This window comes from Ictidomys tridecemlineatus, chromosome 10 (genome assembly GCF_052094955.1).
Source record: "Ictidomys tridecemlineatus isolate mIctTri1 chromosome 10, mIctTri1.hap1, whole genome shotgun sequence".
NCBI lineage: Eukaryota > Metazoa > Chordata > Mammalia > Rodentia > Sciuridae > Ictidomys > Ictidomys tridecemlineatus.
Genome location: NC_135486.1, coordinates 88,405,345 through 88,424,972, shown reverse-complemented (window position 1 = coordinate 88,424,972; position 19,628 = coordinate 88,405,345).

The following is a 19,628-nucleotide window of genomic DNA, read 5'->3' as shown; positions in this document are numbered from 1 at the left end:
TTGTTTATATGGCTAGAAAATTGAAGTTCTAGTATTTAAATTTAGGTCTTCTTTCTCTTACTCCAGTTTGATCATTTTCACATGATATTCTATTATAGTGATCCTGAAAGGCCCAATCTTTCATCATGCCCTAGGTGTGAATATATAAGTTTTTTCATTTCTATGTTTGGTGGGTGCACTGTATTGAACTATAATTTATTTTGGCAATAAGAAAACTATGATCTTATTCTATATAATCTTTTATGGGGTCAGCCTCATAAGAAAAATAATCAAACCTTTGTTTAATTGCATCTCATAATATATTTAGACAATGACTACCTTGACCAAAAACATGATCAACAACAGAAGTGAAGGTCTTGGAACTGAGAATTTAAACTGAGTTTCCAGAAAATCTTAGAAGCAGAAATTATACTAACCTGGCAAAATATGGAAAATAGCTGGACTTCGTGGCACACACCTGCAATCCCAGCAGCTTCGGAGACTGAGCCAGGAGAATCATGAATTCAAAGCCAGCCTCAGCAACTACAAGATGCTAAGCAATTAAGTGAGACCCTGTCTCTAAATAAAATACAAAATGGAGCTAGGGTTGTGGCTCCATGATCCAAGTACTCCTGAGTTCAATCCCTCATACCAAAAGACACACAAACAAACAAACAAAAAATAGGAAAATATGCTTTTAAAAACCCTTGAACTTTACTCCAGAATTTGGGAATCATTATTCTTGTATATCTTACAGTATCTTGGGGACATCAGGCTATCATGACCAGACCAGCAGGAGAGTTTGTTGAATGAGCTCATGTATAAATAATAGCTCCATAACTCTGTGAACATTTATGAGGCTCATTATGTTTCATTTCTTGTTTAACGGCAAGCCCCTACATGGGCAGGGGAATCCTGCTGATTTACTACTTATCAGGAATAAATTACAGTTTAGAACTTGGATTTTTCATGGTTTTCTTTGTGTCAGCATAAATAAACTTAGCTAATAGGGCTATTTTCCATTGCCTATTAAACTGGCTGTGAATAAAAGGCTTCCTGGCTTGTGAGAAAATATCAGTGAGATGAGAGAACTGAGTCGTATTACCTGAAAGTGTTTCTAATGTTGAGGACTTTGGGAAATAGATGTCAAATACTGCAAGTTATCAGCATTTCCTAACACTTCGAGTTTGTGTCTTTTATTTTCCAACAACTAAATAATGTTATTTAAAACAACTAAATAATGTTGTAGAAGTAATTAGGGCTGGGGAGCAGGAAGTTGTTCTTGACCAATTATGTAGGCAGAATTGTCTGCTCATCCTCAGAGGCTGCCCAGAATCATCTACTCCATGCATTGAAATCTAGAGTGAGGACTTTACAAGGTGGAGGGAAGATTCACAATTTTACAGTTACTGAAAGAGAAAGTGAAATGTCATTTTTAGGTCTTTATTTAGAGTGATTTCTTTGCTCCCACGCCTTCATTTAATTTGCAGAAACAGCTTTTCAGTATTAGTTAACATTCAGGGAATAGTTTCAAGTTTTACAACTGCAAAAGGGTCATTATTTTTATCAGTGTGCTGGAGGTTATTTTGAGTCTGAATACGAGAGCCTGATTCAATAAAATCTCAGCCTGAGTTTCTCAGCAGGATGCTCAAACCATGGAAATTCAACAGAGGAGAGCTCATGGGTTTCTATGATACTGAACCAGGGCTGGATTTCCATTTAATCATTCTCAAGAAATCAAAAGACACTTTGGGATTAAATGGCCAATCTTTTAACAAGGAATTCCTCAGCAAGAACAGCCAATTAGCATTTAAACTGCAAGAGTGGGTTATGTAAGAGGAAATGAGTAACTAAAACAACAACAATAACAAAAACTTTCTTTACTAGTTAAAAACCTACAAGAAACATGGAATTATCATAAAACATATATTTTCTTCCAAGACAGGAAAGAACGCACAGGGCTTTTGTTTCAAAGAAGAATAAAAAAGGGCTCAAATCATTTACCTACTTTTAAGTTTTAGCTTTAATTAACAAAACAAACTGAAGTGATTAATATTTGAAAACTCTTTCTAATCTGTTACATCATATTTTACAAATTCAAAGCCTGGTTTCTATGACTTAAAGTTCATTATTTAAAAACAAATTATGTAATTTTATGCATGTATTGGAAAAATAATAAATTGTATTTTGAAATGGACCAGATTCAATCTTATGCAGTATTCTTTAATCTTTGGCTTATCTAAATCTGCTTCCCAGTCTTCAATGTGCACCTCAGGGGTTTAGAAGCCAAATGGAATAAAAGTGGGCTTAGGAAGAAAATACATTTCTAGTATGATTGCACTTGAAGGAAAATTAAAACTCCCAGAAATGTAGTTTGAAATGGCTTTTAGGCAATAATTTATTATCTTTCTTCATGTATCATCCATTTTTAGACTTTCTTCATGTATCATCTTTGCTTTCATCAGACTCATTCATTTTGTAAATTGTCAGTATTGGTTCTCAAGCAACACTTAGTAATATTGTTATTATGCATGCTTTAGGCATACTTTAATAGAATGGTAAGTAAATTAAATGATGATTATCAGTATTGTACTTTGCAATGACCTTTCTGTCTTTATCAGTCCCTTACTATGGTATCCCCAACACATTTCATGATGTGCACTTTTGTCACAGTTGGTGAAGACCAGCTGTTGAGGACTGACGGGGATCAGACACATTCTTCCTGTGGCAGAGCAAGAAATGATAGAAATTTGATTCAGATATAAAATATGTGCTGTATACACTTCATAACATGCAAGAACTTTTCAATTGGTGGAGCAGATTATTACCTAAAATCATGAAACTGGAAAATCCATGCTTTTCCTAAGCAAACTCACATTGCCCAACATGCCAAAATCTTTCATCTGTGGAATGACTCAAAATTTTGCCACAAATAATCATTTTGTTTATGTGGATGTAAATATTGCTAAAACGGACAAGACTGTTTTCTGTTTGCTTCTTTGTAAAAAGGAATATAAATAAAGGTAAATAGATGTACACATGTATTAACATTATTAGTTAACTCAGATTACTCTTAGAAAATGGAAAATATGAAAATATCATAAAGCATCACTATACAACGTAAACATTAGGTATAAACACATTAATAGAGTGGGTTAGCTTTTTCCATACATTATGAATACTTATATAAATATAGACATGCACATATATAGATGTGTACATATATAATACTAAATCTATGCATATATTTAATAAATCATGAATTATACTGTATATGCCATTTGTAATTTTTTGTTCATCTATGCATTCATTATCTTTAGTTTTTAAATTTGATTTGTTCTTTTTAGTAACACATGACAGTAGAATCTATTTTGATATATTCATACAGGCATGAAATATATCTTATTCTAATTAGGATACCAGTCTTATGGACATAACACAATGTTGAAATTCACTGTAGTGTATTTATACATGAACAAAGGAACGTTACATCAGATTCATTCTATTGTCTTTTCTATTCTTATTCCCCTGCCCTTCCCTTCATTCCCCTTTGTCTAATTCACTGAACTTCTATTCTTCACCTCCCTGCCCTTGTTGTGAATTAGTATCTACATATTAAAGAGACCATAAATCTTTGATTTGGGGGGATTATCTAATTTTACTTAGCATGATAGTCTCTGGATCATCCATTTACTAGCGAATGTCATAAAGTATTCTTCCATATGGCACAGTAGTATTCCCTAGTGATTATATACCACAATTTATATATTTATTCATCTGTTGAAGGGCACCTATGTTGGTTCTATGGCTTAGCTATTGTGAATTGAGCTGCTATAAATATTGATATGGCTGGGTCACTGTAGTATGCTGATATTAACTCCTTTGGGTATATACCAAGGAGTGGAATAACTGGGTCAAATGGTGGTTCTATTTCTGTTTCCAGAGTGGTTTCACCAATTTGCAGTCTGACCAGCAATATATGAGTTACCCCATCTTTGCTAACATTTATTGGTACTTATTTTCTTGGTAATTGCCATTCTCACTGGAGTGAGGTGAAATGTGAGTGTAGTTTTAACTTGCATTTCTATAATTGCTAGAGATATTAAACATTTTTCATATATTTATTGACCATTCATATTTCTTTTTTCAGGAAGTGTGTGTTTAGTTCCTAGGCTCACTTATTGATTGGGTTATTTGAGATTTTTTTTTTTTTTTTTGGTGTTAAGCTTTTTGAGTTCTTTGTGTATCCTAGAAATTAACACCTTATGTGAGGTACAGGTGCCAAAGATTTAATTCCATGCTGTAGGCTCTCACTTCATACTCTTGATTGTTTTCTTTGCTGAAGAGAGATTTTTTATGTTGATATGATCCCATTTATTGATTTTTCATTTTACTTCTTGTGCTTTTGGTGTCTTGTTGAGGAAGCCTTTCTAAAAACAACATGATGGATTGTTGGGAATCCATTTTCTTTTAGTAGGTGCAGGGTTTCTGGTCTAATACCAATGTCTTTAATCCATTTTGAGTTGACTTTTGTGCAGGTTGAGAGATAGGGATTAAGTTTCATTCTACTACATATGGATTTCCAATTTTCCCTGCACCATTTGTTGAAGAGGCAATATTTTGTCCAATAATGTTTTTGGAGCTTTTGTGTAGTATTAGATAACTGCATTTATGTAGGTTTGTCTCTGTGTCTTCAACTCTCTTATGTTGGTCTTCATGTCTGTTTTGTTGCCGATACCTGCTGTTTTTGCTTCTATAGCTCTGTAGTGTTATTTAAAGTCTGGTATTGTGATCCTCCAGCTTTACTTTTCTTTTATTTATCTATTCTAGACCTCTTAGTTTTCTAAGTGAAATTTATGACTGCTTTTTCTATTTCCATCAAGAACATCATTGGAATTTTTAAGAGGAATCGCATTAAATATGTATAGTTCTTTCAGTAAAATGTCCATTTTTACAATATTAATTCTGTCTATCCATGAACATGGGTGATCTTTCCTTCTTCAGGTGATTTCTTTAGTGTTCTATAATTTTCATTGTAGTGGTCTTTCAACAGTTTTGTAAGATTGATTCCCAAATATATTTTCTAAAGCTATTTTAAGTGGGATGGTTTTCCTAATTTTTCTGATTCATCATTGGAGTATAGAGACATAATTTACTTATGGTTATTAATTTTATCTAGTACTACTTTGCTGAATTTATTTATGAGTTCTAGAACTTTCTGGTAGAGTCCTTTTGGTATTTTAAATAAAGGATCAAGTCACAGGCAAACAAAGTTTGAGTTCTTCTTTTCCTATCCTTATCCCTTTAATTTCTTTCTTTTGCCTAATTTCTTTGGCTAGAGTTTCAAGGACTATGTTGAATAGAGTGATGAAAGAGGTCATCCCTGTCTTATTCTGTTTTTTACAGGGAATTATGTCAGTATTTCCTTATTTAGAATGATTTTGGCCTTGGGTTTGTCATATATAGCTTTACAATGTTGAGGTATGTTCCTTCTATCCTTATTTTTTCTAATGTTTTAAACATAAATAGATGCTGTATTTTGTCAAATTCTTTTTCTGCATCTATTGAGATAATCATGTGATTTTTGTCTTAAAGTCTATTGATGCGGTGAATTACATTTTTTGATTTCCATTAGATGAACCAATCTTGCATCCTTGGATGAAACCTACTTGGTCATGATGCACTATATTTTAAATTTGCTTTTGTACACAACTTCTAGTATTTTTTTAGAAATTCTTGCATCTATATGCATCAAGGATATTGGTCTGAAGTTTTCTTTCCTCTATATGTCTTTGTCTGGTTTTGGTATCATGGTGATACTACCTTCATAAAACAAGTTTTGAAGAGTTCTCTTCAAAATAACCAATAATTTAAAGATTGGTGTTGGTTGTTCTTTAAAGGTCTGATAGAACTTGGCTGAGAATCCATGTAGTCTTAGGCTTTTCTTTGTTGGTAGACTTGTGTCTCCATCTTTAATTCATGACTTGAAATTGGTCTGATTAAATTTTTTTGTATTTTCTCATTAAATTTGAGTATATCTTGTCTCTAGAAAGTTGTTGATGTCTTTAACATTTTCCAATTTATTGGTGTATAAATTTTCAAAATAATTTTTTATTATCCTCTGTATTTCAATATTATCCATGGTAATATTTTGTTTTTCATCACAAATTTTAATAATTTTATATTTCTTTATGTTAGTTTGACTAAGGATTTAATAATTTTATTTATTTTTTTGAAGAAACAACTTTTGGTTTCATTGATTTTTTTTTTGTTTCAATTTCCTTAATTTCTGCTCTGATTCTAATTATTTTCTGTATTCCCCTGATTTGAATCTTGATTTATTCTTCTTTTTCTAGGGCCTTGAGATGTAACATTAGGTTATTTATTTTGTGCCTTTATATTCTTTTAATGAATTTAATCAATGTTATGAGTTTTTCTCTTGGAACTGCCTACATAGTACACTGAGATTTTGATACATTGTATTATTTTTCTTATTTACCTTTAAGTATCTTTTATTTTATCCCTAATTTTCTGCTACCTTTTCATCATTCAATACTGTATTATTTATTCTCCAGGTGTTTGAGTACCTTCTATTTTTATCTTATCATTTATTTCTAATTTCATTTCATTATGATCTGCTATAATGCAAAGTATTCTCTGTGTATTTATATATCTTTATTTTTTGTGTTTTCTAGTAATTTTTGTGGACCAATATATGGTCTGTGTTAGAAAGTGGTCCATGTACTGCTGAGAGGAAAGTGTATTCCATCATCAGTGAATGAAATAGCCTATATGTGTCTGTTAAGTCTAAATTATAATTGTATTTTTTTAGTTCTATAGCTTCTTTAAAATATTTGTGTGTGTATAATATATATATATATATGTGTATATATATATATATATACATATATATATATATATATTAGGTAGAGACAATATATTTATTTTATTTTATGTGGTGCTGAGGAATGAACCCAGTGCCCGATGCATGCTAGGCAAGCATTCTATCACTGAGCCACAACTTCAGCCCAAGTTTCTTTATTTAACTTTGGAAGAACTATCCAGTGATGATGGAGATGTGTAAAATCACCCAGAATCATTATCATTGTGTTGTGGTCTATGTGATTCTTGTTATTAAAAAGTTAAGTATATTTTTCTTTCTTTATTTTTTATGTTCGTAAATGGAACATTGTTTGGAGCCTAAATATTTTTGATTATTGTTTTTCATTGTTGGATGAGTCCCTAAACAGTATGAAATGACCTTATTTGTGTCTTTTGATTAAATTTGGCTTGACATCCACTTTATCTAATATGAGGAGAGAAACTTCTGCTTGTTACAAGATCCATGTGTATGATATGTTTTTACCCATCCTTTCACTTTTATCTGTGGATGTCTTTGCTTATGAGGTAGGACTCTATTGGAGATAGCATATTATTATGTCTTGTTTTTTTTTAATCCAATAAGCTACCCTATGTCTTTTGCTTGATGAATATAGGCCATTTTCATTCAGTATTATTGAGAGATAGTTTTTATTTCCCTTTATTTTGATTTATTTCTAGTTTTTAACTTGAATTATTTCTCCATCAATAGACTATTCAAGTATAGTTTCTCCCTCTGATAATTTTTTTTAATTTCTTCTGCATGAAATATTTTATTGAGTATGCTAGGTAATGCAGGCTTTCTAGTTGTGAGTAGTTTTAGCTTTTCTTTATCATTCATATAGATTTCTGAAGCTTAATGTTTCTGAGTTTAGTATCCTTGATTGGCATCCATTTTCTTTCAGAGCTCAAAATATATTATTTCAAAACATGCTAGCTTTTTAGGGACTGGGTTGAGAAATCAGCTGAGATCCAGATTGGTTTTCCTCTGAATATGACCTATCATTTTTGTTTTTCGAGCAGCTTTTAAAATGTGATCCTCATTGTGTAGAGTGGACATTTGATAATGATATGCATTGCTTTAATTTGTTGTAATTTTGTGTATTTGGAGTTCTGTAAAATTCCTGTATTTGTTTTCCCATTTAATTCTTAATGTCTGGTAAATTTTTAGATATTTCTTTGGAAAGATTGTGCATTCCTTTGATTTGTATCTCCCAGCCTTCATCTATCCTGATGAATCATAAATTTGGTCTTTCATTTTATCCCATATTTCTTGAAAATTCTGTTCATGATATTTGAACATATTTTTTATGGTAACCTATATTTTCAAAATTTTATATTTGTGTCATTTCCTGAAGCTCTATCTTCAAATAGATCTAATTTGCTGGTGATGCTTTACATTATTATTTTAATTTGTTTTATTGGTTCCTTCATTTCAAGAATTTCTGATTGGTTCCTTTTCAGAATCTCAATCTCTTTATTGAAGTAATTTTCCACTTCATTTATTTGCTCTCTGATTTTATTTTTTGATCATTACCTGGTAGATCAGTTTAAGTATAAATTTCTAAATTTCTTCTGTGACATTTCCTCCATTGTGGTGTTAATGGATTCTTTTATTGAGGTATTTTTGTTTGTTTTAGATGGTTTGTTTCTTTGTTTTTTTTTTCATATTGTTTGTGTATCTACATACATATTGGTACATATCTGAGGCAGCAGAATTTCTACCCTACATATTTATATTGTCCCTTAACTTTTTCAGCACATTACAATTTAGGAGGACCAATAATAGCAACAACTAATGCAGGTAATGTACAACATTAAAGTATTTACTTAGTTTCTACTATGACATGTACAATGTTAAGTGTGACACAATAAACAAATTATATGATAAGCCAACAATAACTTTGCAAAGGGCTTGCAATTTTAAAGATGTATAGGAGGAATGCTGAAAAATGTAGGGTGTGATAATTATGAGCATGCAGGAGAGAAAATAGAAGTAAAAAATTAAAGGAAAAATGGAAGATAGAACAGTAGAATTTGGTTGTTAGCACAAGAAAAGGAAGAGAATAAAGATATACAAACAAGTAAAAAACAATAAAATAAAACCAAAATATACAAATCAAAACCCCTAGCCTTTGAAAGGTAGTAATAAAAAATTACTACCTTCAAAAAATGCTACAAATGAGAATAGATAGACAAACATGTACATGCATAAAAGTCCATGAACCATTCTGCACACAAATAATTCAAAGAAGGAAAAAAGAAAGAAAAGTTTCTTGAAAAAAACTTAAGAAATTGTTTTCATTCCAGTGGTCAAACATTGTCAATGAGAATATATGTTTATTTTCTGTCCCCAAATATCTTCCTTTCTGTTTCTTTTTGAGGTAGATACTGCACACAAGAATAGTGGCTGGCTACTGTCAAATCCTTCATCTTTTTTGTTGCTCATCAAGTTGCCAGTTAGAGTTAAAAATTTGGGGGCTTCTGTTCTTGGCAGAATGAGGTTTAGTGGGTTGGAGACTGTTATGTGTTCCACTCTCTGGTTGGGGCTGCTGTGAGAAGAGTTGGTTAGGCAGAGTTCCTGAAGATGAGGTTTAGATCTATGTAGGTCCATGGTGCTTTGTTGAATGGCAGTTGGTCTAAAGATTTTAAACCAGCGCACCTCCAGTGCCTGACAGCTGCCGATCCATTCTGGAAGAGTGTACCCAAGGAGTCTCCTCTGGGTTCCACTCATACAGTGGATGAGTTGATCCTTTACCCCTTCACTACCTGTGGATCCCATTCTTCTTGACTTTCAGGATCAGTCCCCAAGAGCTCAGTCATACCTGCCCACCAATTCAAATTCCCAATTCACCGCAGCTGGACTTGTGAGCTGCCAGACTCAAAGGGGCTAGGAAACAGGTTCTCTCCAGTCTCTATTACCTGTATTTCCCTGGACAAAACATGCTCCATACTTGATTTTCTCCTGGCCTCCTAGGCACACTCTGAGTTGTGAGGTAGGCATATGCAAGTTCTGTTTTTCGGACTCTGCTCAGAATTCTTAGGCTCCTGGACTTGCTGCTACAGGAGTTGGCTACCATAGTGCAGTGGCAAGATAGCTTCTGCCTTGGCTCTCTGCAGACAGCCAGGAGATGCACAGTGTCTTTCCAGCATGAGGATAAAATGTAGCACATCCTCTGAATCAGTCTGTAGTATCCTTGATCTCTGATTTCTGCTTACCAATCCATCCATGGTGCCATCTGAAATGTGGGTTCCCTTCCTCCATGTCCCCACTTTGCAAAACAGTGGATCAGCTCTGGCAGTGGCTGGCGTTGGTGATGGGCTTTCTTCTTTATTTTATTGTACCCAATCTTCTGAGTCCCCAAGCTGTTCTAAGAGTCCAGTGTTAATTCCCAGAAAAATCCTTCTTTTACCTACCTCACTGAGAAGTGATTTATCCACTTTTTGGTCTCATGCCCCAGAGCAGCTTGGAAAGCAATCTCCTCTGCTCTGCTATCTTCTCCATCATCTTTATTCTTTTATTAGACTGTTCATGTTGTTTTCATAGTGTCTACTCACAAGTTATTTTCATCATGTATTTGAACTTTTATCATTAAATATTTAAAATTATTTTTAATTTTCTCCCATGTTAAATAATATTATAATTATATTTGTATGAAAATCTTTGCATAAAATTTCATTTTTCTCTTAATAGAATAATAGTTGTATGCCATAGGGTAATTGCATTTTCAAATTTCAAATTATTTAATGTCTATCATATTATTACACTAATAATGTATGTACCTTCAACATAACAATAGTTAAAATTACAATCAATTATTGTATTTCTTACGGCATTGTAGGTACTGTGCTATTATACATTATTTCTTTTAATCTTCACTAAACACTATCAAGTTGCTTTTTATAGCATTTCAATTTTACTGATATGGACGCTGGTTCTTAGGTTGAAAAGATTGTCCAAAGCCAACAGTTATTAAATGTCAGGGTTGATTTATTCTAGGATTGGTTTTCAAAAGGGTGATGCAGTTTGGGATCATAAGGAAGTTTTAATTTTCACACACAATGGGAAAATTTTTTTGAGAAAAAAAACTTTTTTTGAGAAAAAGTTTCTGGGGTGTTAAATATCCTGTAATGAGTGAGATAGTCCACATGACTTCACAATGTCTTGCTGAATATTCATGGAAGCAATTGTCTATCTTTCCAAGTCTAAAACTTAAATCTCTTTTAGAGATGAATATGAATAACTTTTATAGGGCCTTAATACACAATGAATTTACTATATAAATGCAAAAATTACTCAGATGAAGACATATACATGAATACAGATTTGCTTTCTTCAGAACTTTACCAAGAGTTGGTGAGCAGTTTGGAAAATCAGATCACCAATAGTTTGTGAGTCTCAGCACAATATACCTATATTCCTCTAAATTTGGAATGGTCAATTTCATAGAGATTCTACTATAGGTGCACAACAAGCATTTTATAAAATCTGGTGTCACTGAGCCCATGTATGAAATATATGGTTTTATTATAAAACTCAACTTTACTTTATATCAGAACATTTTAATAATTGCATAAAACTTTGTGCTTATATATGTTATCTGTAAGTTCATTTTTTTTCCAGGAGAATGAATAGTTTGTCTAAACTATTGATTCTAAAATGTGGATAATCAAATCTGATAAGATGGAGGGTAAAATGTACATGTCTGGAAGACTGAATGCATCATTTTTTTTCTTGCTAAATCAGCACATAAACATGTGTGAACTCTGAGACAACATGCTTGTACTTTTTGATTGTTAGTCTTAATCCTTCAATGATTTAAATCAACATTTTTAATGAAACAGAAAAGAAGAAAAACTGGAATGGAATGAAATGGGATAGAGTGGAAGGGAATTGGGTGGCGCAGAATGCTGTGGAATCAAAGAGGATGGGAAGGGATGGGATGCTACTGTTGTCTCTAATTTACATATTTGTGCCTTTACCAATATGCTGCAAAATGTTGCTCTTTGGGTCAAAAAGTTGAAGGTCAATGAAGCACGCTACTGAATTTTGTATTGAAAGAAAAACTTACCTTTTTAGGTGCTACTCATTTATCTGTACCTGAGAATAAAAGTTAATTTTCGTGGTGATTCACAGAAGAGGAAGAAGCCTGACGATATGCTTGTATTTTATGCTTATTTCTCAGTTTTCCTGAGTGGAGGTAATGATGCTAGGTACAAATTCAATTCTTTTATTTTTCATTTTTACCAGCATGGGGGGGGGTGTCAAACCTACTGGTTCTTCACAAATTCAATTCTTAATATAGTCTGAATGTTTTTGTCTCTACAAACTTTGTATGTTGAATACACCAAGGTGATGGTATTTAAGAGGTGAGACCTGTGGAAAGTGATTAGGTCATGAGGGTTCCATCATTTTGAATGAGAGGCTCAAGACAGTTGACTGTGTCTTGTAAGGAAGGGGCCTTCATCAGAAACCATATCTCCTGGCTTCTTGGTCTTAGATTTCCTAGCCTTCAGGACTGTAAGCAATAAATTTATGTTATTTGTAAGTGCCCTAGTCCAGCGTAATGTGATTGCAGTCTGAATGGACTAAGACAAATTCTCATCCTCTTTCATGTACTTGACTCTTGCTGAATGCCCTTGCCTCTAATATAGCTATCAGTGTTTTTGTTGCTTGCTTTGTATCATTAAATGGTTTTAGAATTATAAGTAGAAATTATCCTCCCACATCCTTGTCTCCCTCTGCATTATTCCTCTCCCCTCCCCTCATTACAGTTTGGGTCACCGAGTTTATGTCCTCATGATGCTGCCTCATCCTGGCTCTCCAGACTTCTCCCCTTCAGTGATCCATAAAGTGATTTTTTTTTCCTTTTCTTTTTCTCCTGCTTCTTTGAAACCTACTTGATCTATATCTCATTACTCTGTGGCCTTACAGATGGCCACCAAGTTATTTTTTGATACATGCATTCAGACTAAAATAGTAATAGATTTTTATGTGACACTTTCTATGGGGTATTTTTATTTTTAAAGGCAGCAGAGTACTAATGAAAAGGAATGAAAGTAGTATAAGAGACATATTTGGCTGGGGTGAAAGAAGGTGGTGGCAATTAAGAGAGTCCTTTTCTTATAAGGAGACTGTGAGGACTCTGGTCCAAACATAAAACTGGTCTTTGTTAAAGTTCTAGACATTGTTTGATACATGAAAAAAAATTAAACCATCGCTATATTTAAAAAATATATATATTATCTACCAAAATTACTTGTCACTGCTATGGTTTGGATATGGTTTGAGTGTTATGTTGGGTGAGCTTAGACTCTAGTGTCCAGTGTCGAGAGTGGTGGGGCTGTTAAGAGATGGGGCCAAATGGGAGGTCAATGAGGGGTATGTCCTTAGATGGGATTGTAGAACTCTCATCTCCCTCTGGCTTTCTGTTTGGAGATCTTTTTCTCTCTTACACCCTCCTGTCCTTCAGCTATAGAGTCCTCACCAGGACCTGTATCAGGCTATTTGGGCTTTCAGACTCTAAAATTGTGGCTGAAATAAACCTCTTTTCTTTATAAAGTCTTCCAGTCTCAATGAAGTTATTTAAGGCAAACTTAGGGGAAAAAAAAAAACACAGAAATTCCATTTCTGTTGCCAGCACCCACCTGGGCAATTATAACTTGAAAATGAAAAATTATCTTTTTGATCTTTTATGGTGCGAGGATGGAACTTAGATCCTTGCATACGTTAGGCAAATGTTCTACCACTGAGCTACACACTCAGCCCACAAAGTCATTTTTATATGGTCTTACTCTTTCTTTGCTATTTATGTCAAATATATACTGAGTTTTTCTGATCTAAATCCAGATTTTTTTGGTTCTTCTTGCTTGAATCCAACTTTTCTATTCCCATTGCAATTATTTTCATTGTATCGAGATGGAATGTTTCAATAGCCTCACAATTTTTTATTTCCTCTGATTCATGCACATTGTAATTAATATTGTCCTTTTGAAACCATAATTTTGGTCATCTCATTCATCTTTGCAAAAGCATCCATGTCTCCCACTGTGTGTAGAATAAAATATAATCTTCTTTCCTTGGCATTCATGTTCTTAAATAACATAGTTTCATCTTTTCCTATTATTTATTGGCTAAAAAGATTGAGTTGCTGCTCCCACTGACTAGAGTAGTACACCATTACTACTCTTCCTTTGTGTCCCCTTATGCATTTACCCTACTGGAGTGATATCCTTCTCTCAGTCTCTAAGGTGCAAAATTATTTACAGTTTTCAAGGGCCAGGAGAATTGAGAACTTTCTGTAAGACACAGTGTTATGGTTTAGATATTAGGTGTCCTCCCAAAGCTAATGTGTAAGGCAATGCAAGACACCTCTAAACTTAGAGGTGAAATGATTGTATTAAGAGAGCCTTAAACTGATGAGTATAGTAATTCATTAATAGAGATTAACTGAGTGGTAACTGTAGGCATGTAGGGAACTGATTGGAGGAGGTTAGTCATTGAGTGTGTGCCTTTGGGGTGTTTATTTTATCCTTGGCAAGTGGGGGAGACTCTGCTTCCCAACTGGTAATTTCTAAGCTGCTTTCTCTGTTATCACTTCCACCATGATATTCTGCCTCATCCAGGCCCCAAGGAATGGAGTCAGCCATTTATGGACTGAGACCTCTGAACCCATGAATCCCAAATAAACTTTTCCTTTTCTAAAATTTTTTGTGCTTGGTCTTTTGGTCACAGGGGCAAAAAGCTGACTGAAAACACTCACAAGATAAACATGATCTTTTTCTTTTTTCTCATAATTATCCTAATACTATATATTTCTTAACTTTTTTTGCCTTTTAATGCTTTTAAGAAAAAATTATATACAATTAAGTGCACAGTTCTTTATAATATAGTTTAATGTAATTTATAATTTTATAAATTATAATATAGTTATGTTTATAACTTATAACTTTATAATATAGTTAATGTATAATATAGTTTAATGTTCTAACAAAAGCATGCACATATGTATAAATAATGCCCATTATCTCATAAAATTCCCAAGTGTCTTTATGCAGCCAATTTTTACTATGATTCTCTGACAAATGCAACTATTGGTCTGTTATTTTTTTGACCACAGTTTATTTCTCCCTTTTCTAGAATTTTACGTAAAGGGAATAATTTGGTATTATAGTGTCTTTTTAAAAAATAGTATATTCTTTTGCTTAAACTACATTTGAGATACAACAATGTTTTTTTTTTCACAGATATCAATAGTTAATTCTTTTCGTTGCTCAATTGTTATTATGATTTGGATAAGGAATGTTCCCCAAAAGCTCATGTATGGAACACTTGGTCCCCAATAGAGGGTATACCCTTAGGGACTTTAACTTGTCTCTGGGATATTCTTCTCTTCTCTTTCTGTTTTCTGTCTGCCATGAGCTAAGTAACTTTACTCCACCAGGTTCTCCTTCCATGATATTCTGCCTCAGGGCCAGAGCAGTGGAAACAGCTGATTAAACTGAAATCTCTGAAACCATAGCCAAATAATACTTTCTTCCTCCAAGTTGTTTGTATCAAGTGTTTTAGTCACAATGAAGAAAAGCTGATGAACCCAGTTTCATCCCATTGAATGAATACACAATGATTTGTTCATTTATTATTAAACATTTTGGTCATTGCCGGCTTTTTGCTATTATGACACAAGTTGCCATGAACATTCTTTTTGTAGAGAGACATTTTCATTTCTCATGAATAAAAAGGGTATTGAGCTTGGTGGTTAATATTACATGTGCATGTCTAATTTTATAAGGAATTGCCAAATCGTAAGACAAAATGGGGGCTGGGGATGTGGCTTAAGCGGTAGCGTGCTCGCCTGGCATGCGTGAGGCCCGGGTTCAATCCTCAGCACCACATACAAACAAAGATGTTGTGTACGCCAAGAACTGAAAAAAATAAATGTTGAAATTTTCTCTCTCTCCCTCTCTCTCTCTTTAAACAAAACAAAACTGTTGAGAGCCATAGCGGAAGGGGCCCCAGCAAACTTCCAGCTGCCTACTGATTGGCTCCTCTGCGGTGATGCTCATTGGGCTGTTTCCCCGCCCTTTCAGATCACGGAGCTGCTCATTGGGGGACTTTTTTTTGGCTCTGCCCACACGACCCAGCCAATCGGCCTCAAGAGCAGGAGGAGTGGGGGAGGTTGAGAGGCTTGAGAGAAGTCGGTGGTGGCAGTTGGGCTCTGAGGGTTTTTCCTGAGGAGCTGTGTGGTTTGGTGTGTGTGTTCTAAAAATAAAGTTTGTTTCTTTTGACAAGTGGCTCCTGAATTGTGCCCAGCCACACTGCGGCACAAAACAAAAAGACAAAATGGTTTAAACATGTTATACTCCAACTAGCAGTGTATGAGGGTTTAGCTGTCTTCTCATCAACTTCAGTAGTCTTTTTAAGTAGTCTTTTAAATTAGCCATCTGATTGGATTGTAATGTAAGTCCTCACAGTTAAAATTACCCTGAAAATGGTAGATGTTGGACCATTATTCATACACTTATTGGTAATTCATAATTGTTCAGTGAAGTGTCTACCATTTTGGTGTGATTTTAAAATTTTTATTGTTTGCCTTTTAAAATATTTTATTTTTAATTAACACAGTAATTTGGCATATTTATGAGGAACATACATATGTATACACATGTATAATTAATAATTTTATCTAAACATATGTACAATGTAAAAAATATCAGAGCACGCTAATTGACATATCTGTCAAAAATTTCTCATCTCTTTCTTAAGAGCACTGAAACTTCTACTAGAGAGGTATTTTGAAATATTCAATTAATCATTATCAACCCTAATTACTCTAATGTCTACAGAATAGTAAAAGTAATTTCTCTGGTTCAACTGCTTCCTTAATGGTAACTATCCTTCTCCCTCATTTTATTTGCCTGTTCATTATTGAGTTATAGTTTTTTTTAAATAAATTCAGACATAAATCCTTTGTCAGATATATTTACTGTTTTCTTTCATTTTGAATCTTGGCTATGCCTGTTCTAAATAGTGATTTTTTTTGATAAGTTTTAGTCTTGACTATGAATAATTTATCAAACCTAAATTCAGAAATCTCATCATTTAAAATGATGTACAGATATACATAAGGACTTATAAGTGACTTTCTCCAAATATTCTCTTTCTAATCAAATCTTTGAGCTAAAGTGACATGTTATCTGCTTCCAGGCATTCAATGGATAGTTATGACATAGACAGAACAAAACCACTATAGATGACATATTTGAGAGATAACAAGAGGCCCATAGGAATCACTGATACATGACAGTTTTGAAATACTGGCATCTCTTTGGTTCAACTGTTCTTTGATGTTCCCTCTGGATTCTTCATTCCTTTTTTTGTTACCAGCTGGTGTTTGCACCTAAGTACTTTCCTCAGTCTACTTTTTACAAGTAGTAGTTTAGGGTCTCTTTTTATTTTATATTGGCTCCCCCCTCCAAAACAAAAATGTGGTGATACTTTCCCACTACCGTTCTCCTGCAAGTTTTTTGGATTCCTGTGCATCTTTTATTTCTTGACTTTTTAAAATATAAAAGCCCTACCCATCAATCTCAGTACCATTGTTTGTTTGTTTTTAACATAAAGCTTCCTATAAAGCAAATGTGGTGGTGCAATGTCCTAAAGATAATTAGATTCTCTAATGAGAATTGCAAAATATATTTGAGACATGCTCATCAGAACCTTATAGGGACTTTCTTTTGTTTTTGAGGTACTGATAGGTAACAAACAGATGTAAGTTGTGGAAACATGGGGAGAGAATTCCATACACAGGACATACCATGATAACTCCTACATTTTTTCTTTTAAAAAGCAACTTACTTGCAGCACTGCCTGGCTTAAGTCAATAAGATATATTATATTTCTCAGCATACAAACCTATTATGTACAGGAGAAATGAAAGGTTGAAAAATGCTCCTCCCGTTTCAATAAGAAGAACACAAGTCACCCTAAAGCAGGAGACTTTTGTGACTCTCGCACACCCCAGGTTCTAAAACTCAGGGGGGTAAGGATAAGTCCCCCTAACTATAAATCTGTGAGATCAAATTCTAAATAGAACTAGTCAGTGTGGTCCAAAGTGTCCCAGAGTACCCTTGGTCCTTTACCATGCTCAGTGGGGTCTTGGAAGTCTGGGGCAATCATGCTGTCAATCAAAAGTCAAGAATGGGAGGGAGGATAAGAGGGAAAGTGGCAGGGAAAAACAGGATAAAACAAACTAAAATAGATTTTCATGAATGTATGAGTTTGTTGGTAGGAACTCAGCTACTATGTATAACTACAAAATTAAAAAAGAAAAGTAAAGTCAAGAGGGGGACCTGGGTAGTACTCTCTGGAAATTTCCCTAGGATCTTCAATAAAACTGGAGGGCAGAAGAGGTGTACCATCTTTCTCCTCTGTGAGAGGACACACTCTCTGCCTTGAGAGTGCCCTCTTTTCCCTTATCCTGACCTTTCCAATAAATGCATGCCGGCTACTCTGAGCAACATGTCAGAAATATTTCCAGTGTGATTGTAAGAATTGGTGAGAGAGGACTGCTCTGACTAACTCAGCTCTGCAGCAGGCCCTTGCTCTGCAACATTACCAACTTAACTCTTTTTGAAGTCTTAACAAGTTTATACCGACACCTTTTTCTTCATCTTTAAGCAATGTTTTCCTAACAGATCTGGATTGAATCATTGCTCTGTACTTCTCTTTTAATTTGAGAATCGTAGAGAGGCTGAAATGAAGTCTTGACTTCCTCATTCTAATTTATTTTTTTCTCTTTCTTCTTTCACATTTTCCATAGGCAATTAGGAAGAAGCCAGTTACCACTATCTGGATTCTGAGAATCTCCTGAACTAGCTCTTTTAGTGTGTTTTCTACTTCCTGTGTGACAACAGGTGACAGTGCTGCTTATTTTTCTGTTGCCACATAATATGAACCGATTCAATTCCCTACTGTTTCTGATAACCTTCACCTTGCTTTCCCATATGCACAAATAACGATCTTCTCAGGGGCCATCAGGCTTCCACTAATAATCTGTTCAAGACTATCTGATTTTTGCTTGTCACCTGGTCCTGAAGCCACCACCAAAATTTTAGATTATTTTTTTTATAGCAGCATCCTGTTTTCAGGTACCAGAATCTTTAATGATTATATAATGCTGCATCAAAAAGTCACCCAAATTTAGAGGTTTAAATCAAGGATAATCATCTGTTATCTCTCTCAATTTCTGTGTCTGAGGAATTCTGAAGCAGTTCAGCTCAGTGTCTTTTATTCAAGGTCTTGCATGAAATTGCAGTTAATTGCTGTGGTCAGGGTTTATCTGAAAAAGTGCTGTAACTCAAAATGCCTGTGGGTTGAGACAGGGATACGTGGTAACAGCTGGGCTCTTTCTATTATCTAGTCTTCCATACAGGAGCATCAGGGTATCTAGAGTAGCCAGGTTTCATACATCTTACCTAAAACCTCCTTAGGTACATTTCCTGAAAGAGAGCAGAAAGAATGTATTTTGTCATTTGTGACCTAGAAACAAATGTCGTTTTGCATTTTTTCTACCATATTTTATTATTCAGTTATAACAAGCTTCAAGTGGAGGGAATATGTAGATACTAAACTAGAAGAAAAATACATGGAATAGCATATATAATGAAGGTTTCTTTCAAAATATAATGTATTATATGTACTAAAATACTTTGATTGATGTGAATGTTAAACTAACTTTATTTCTGGGTTAAATCATGCTTATTTATGA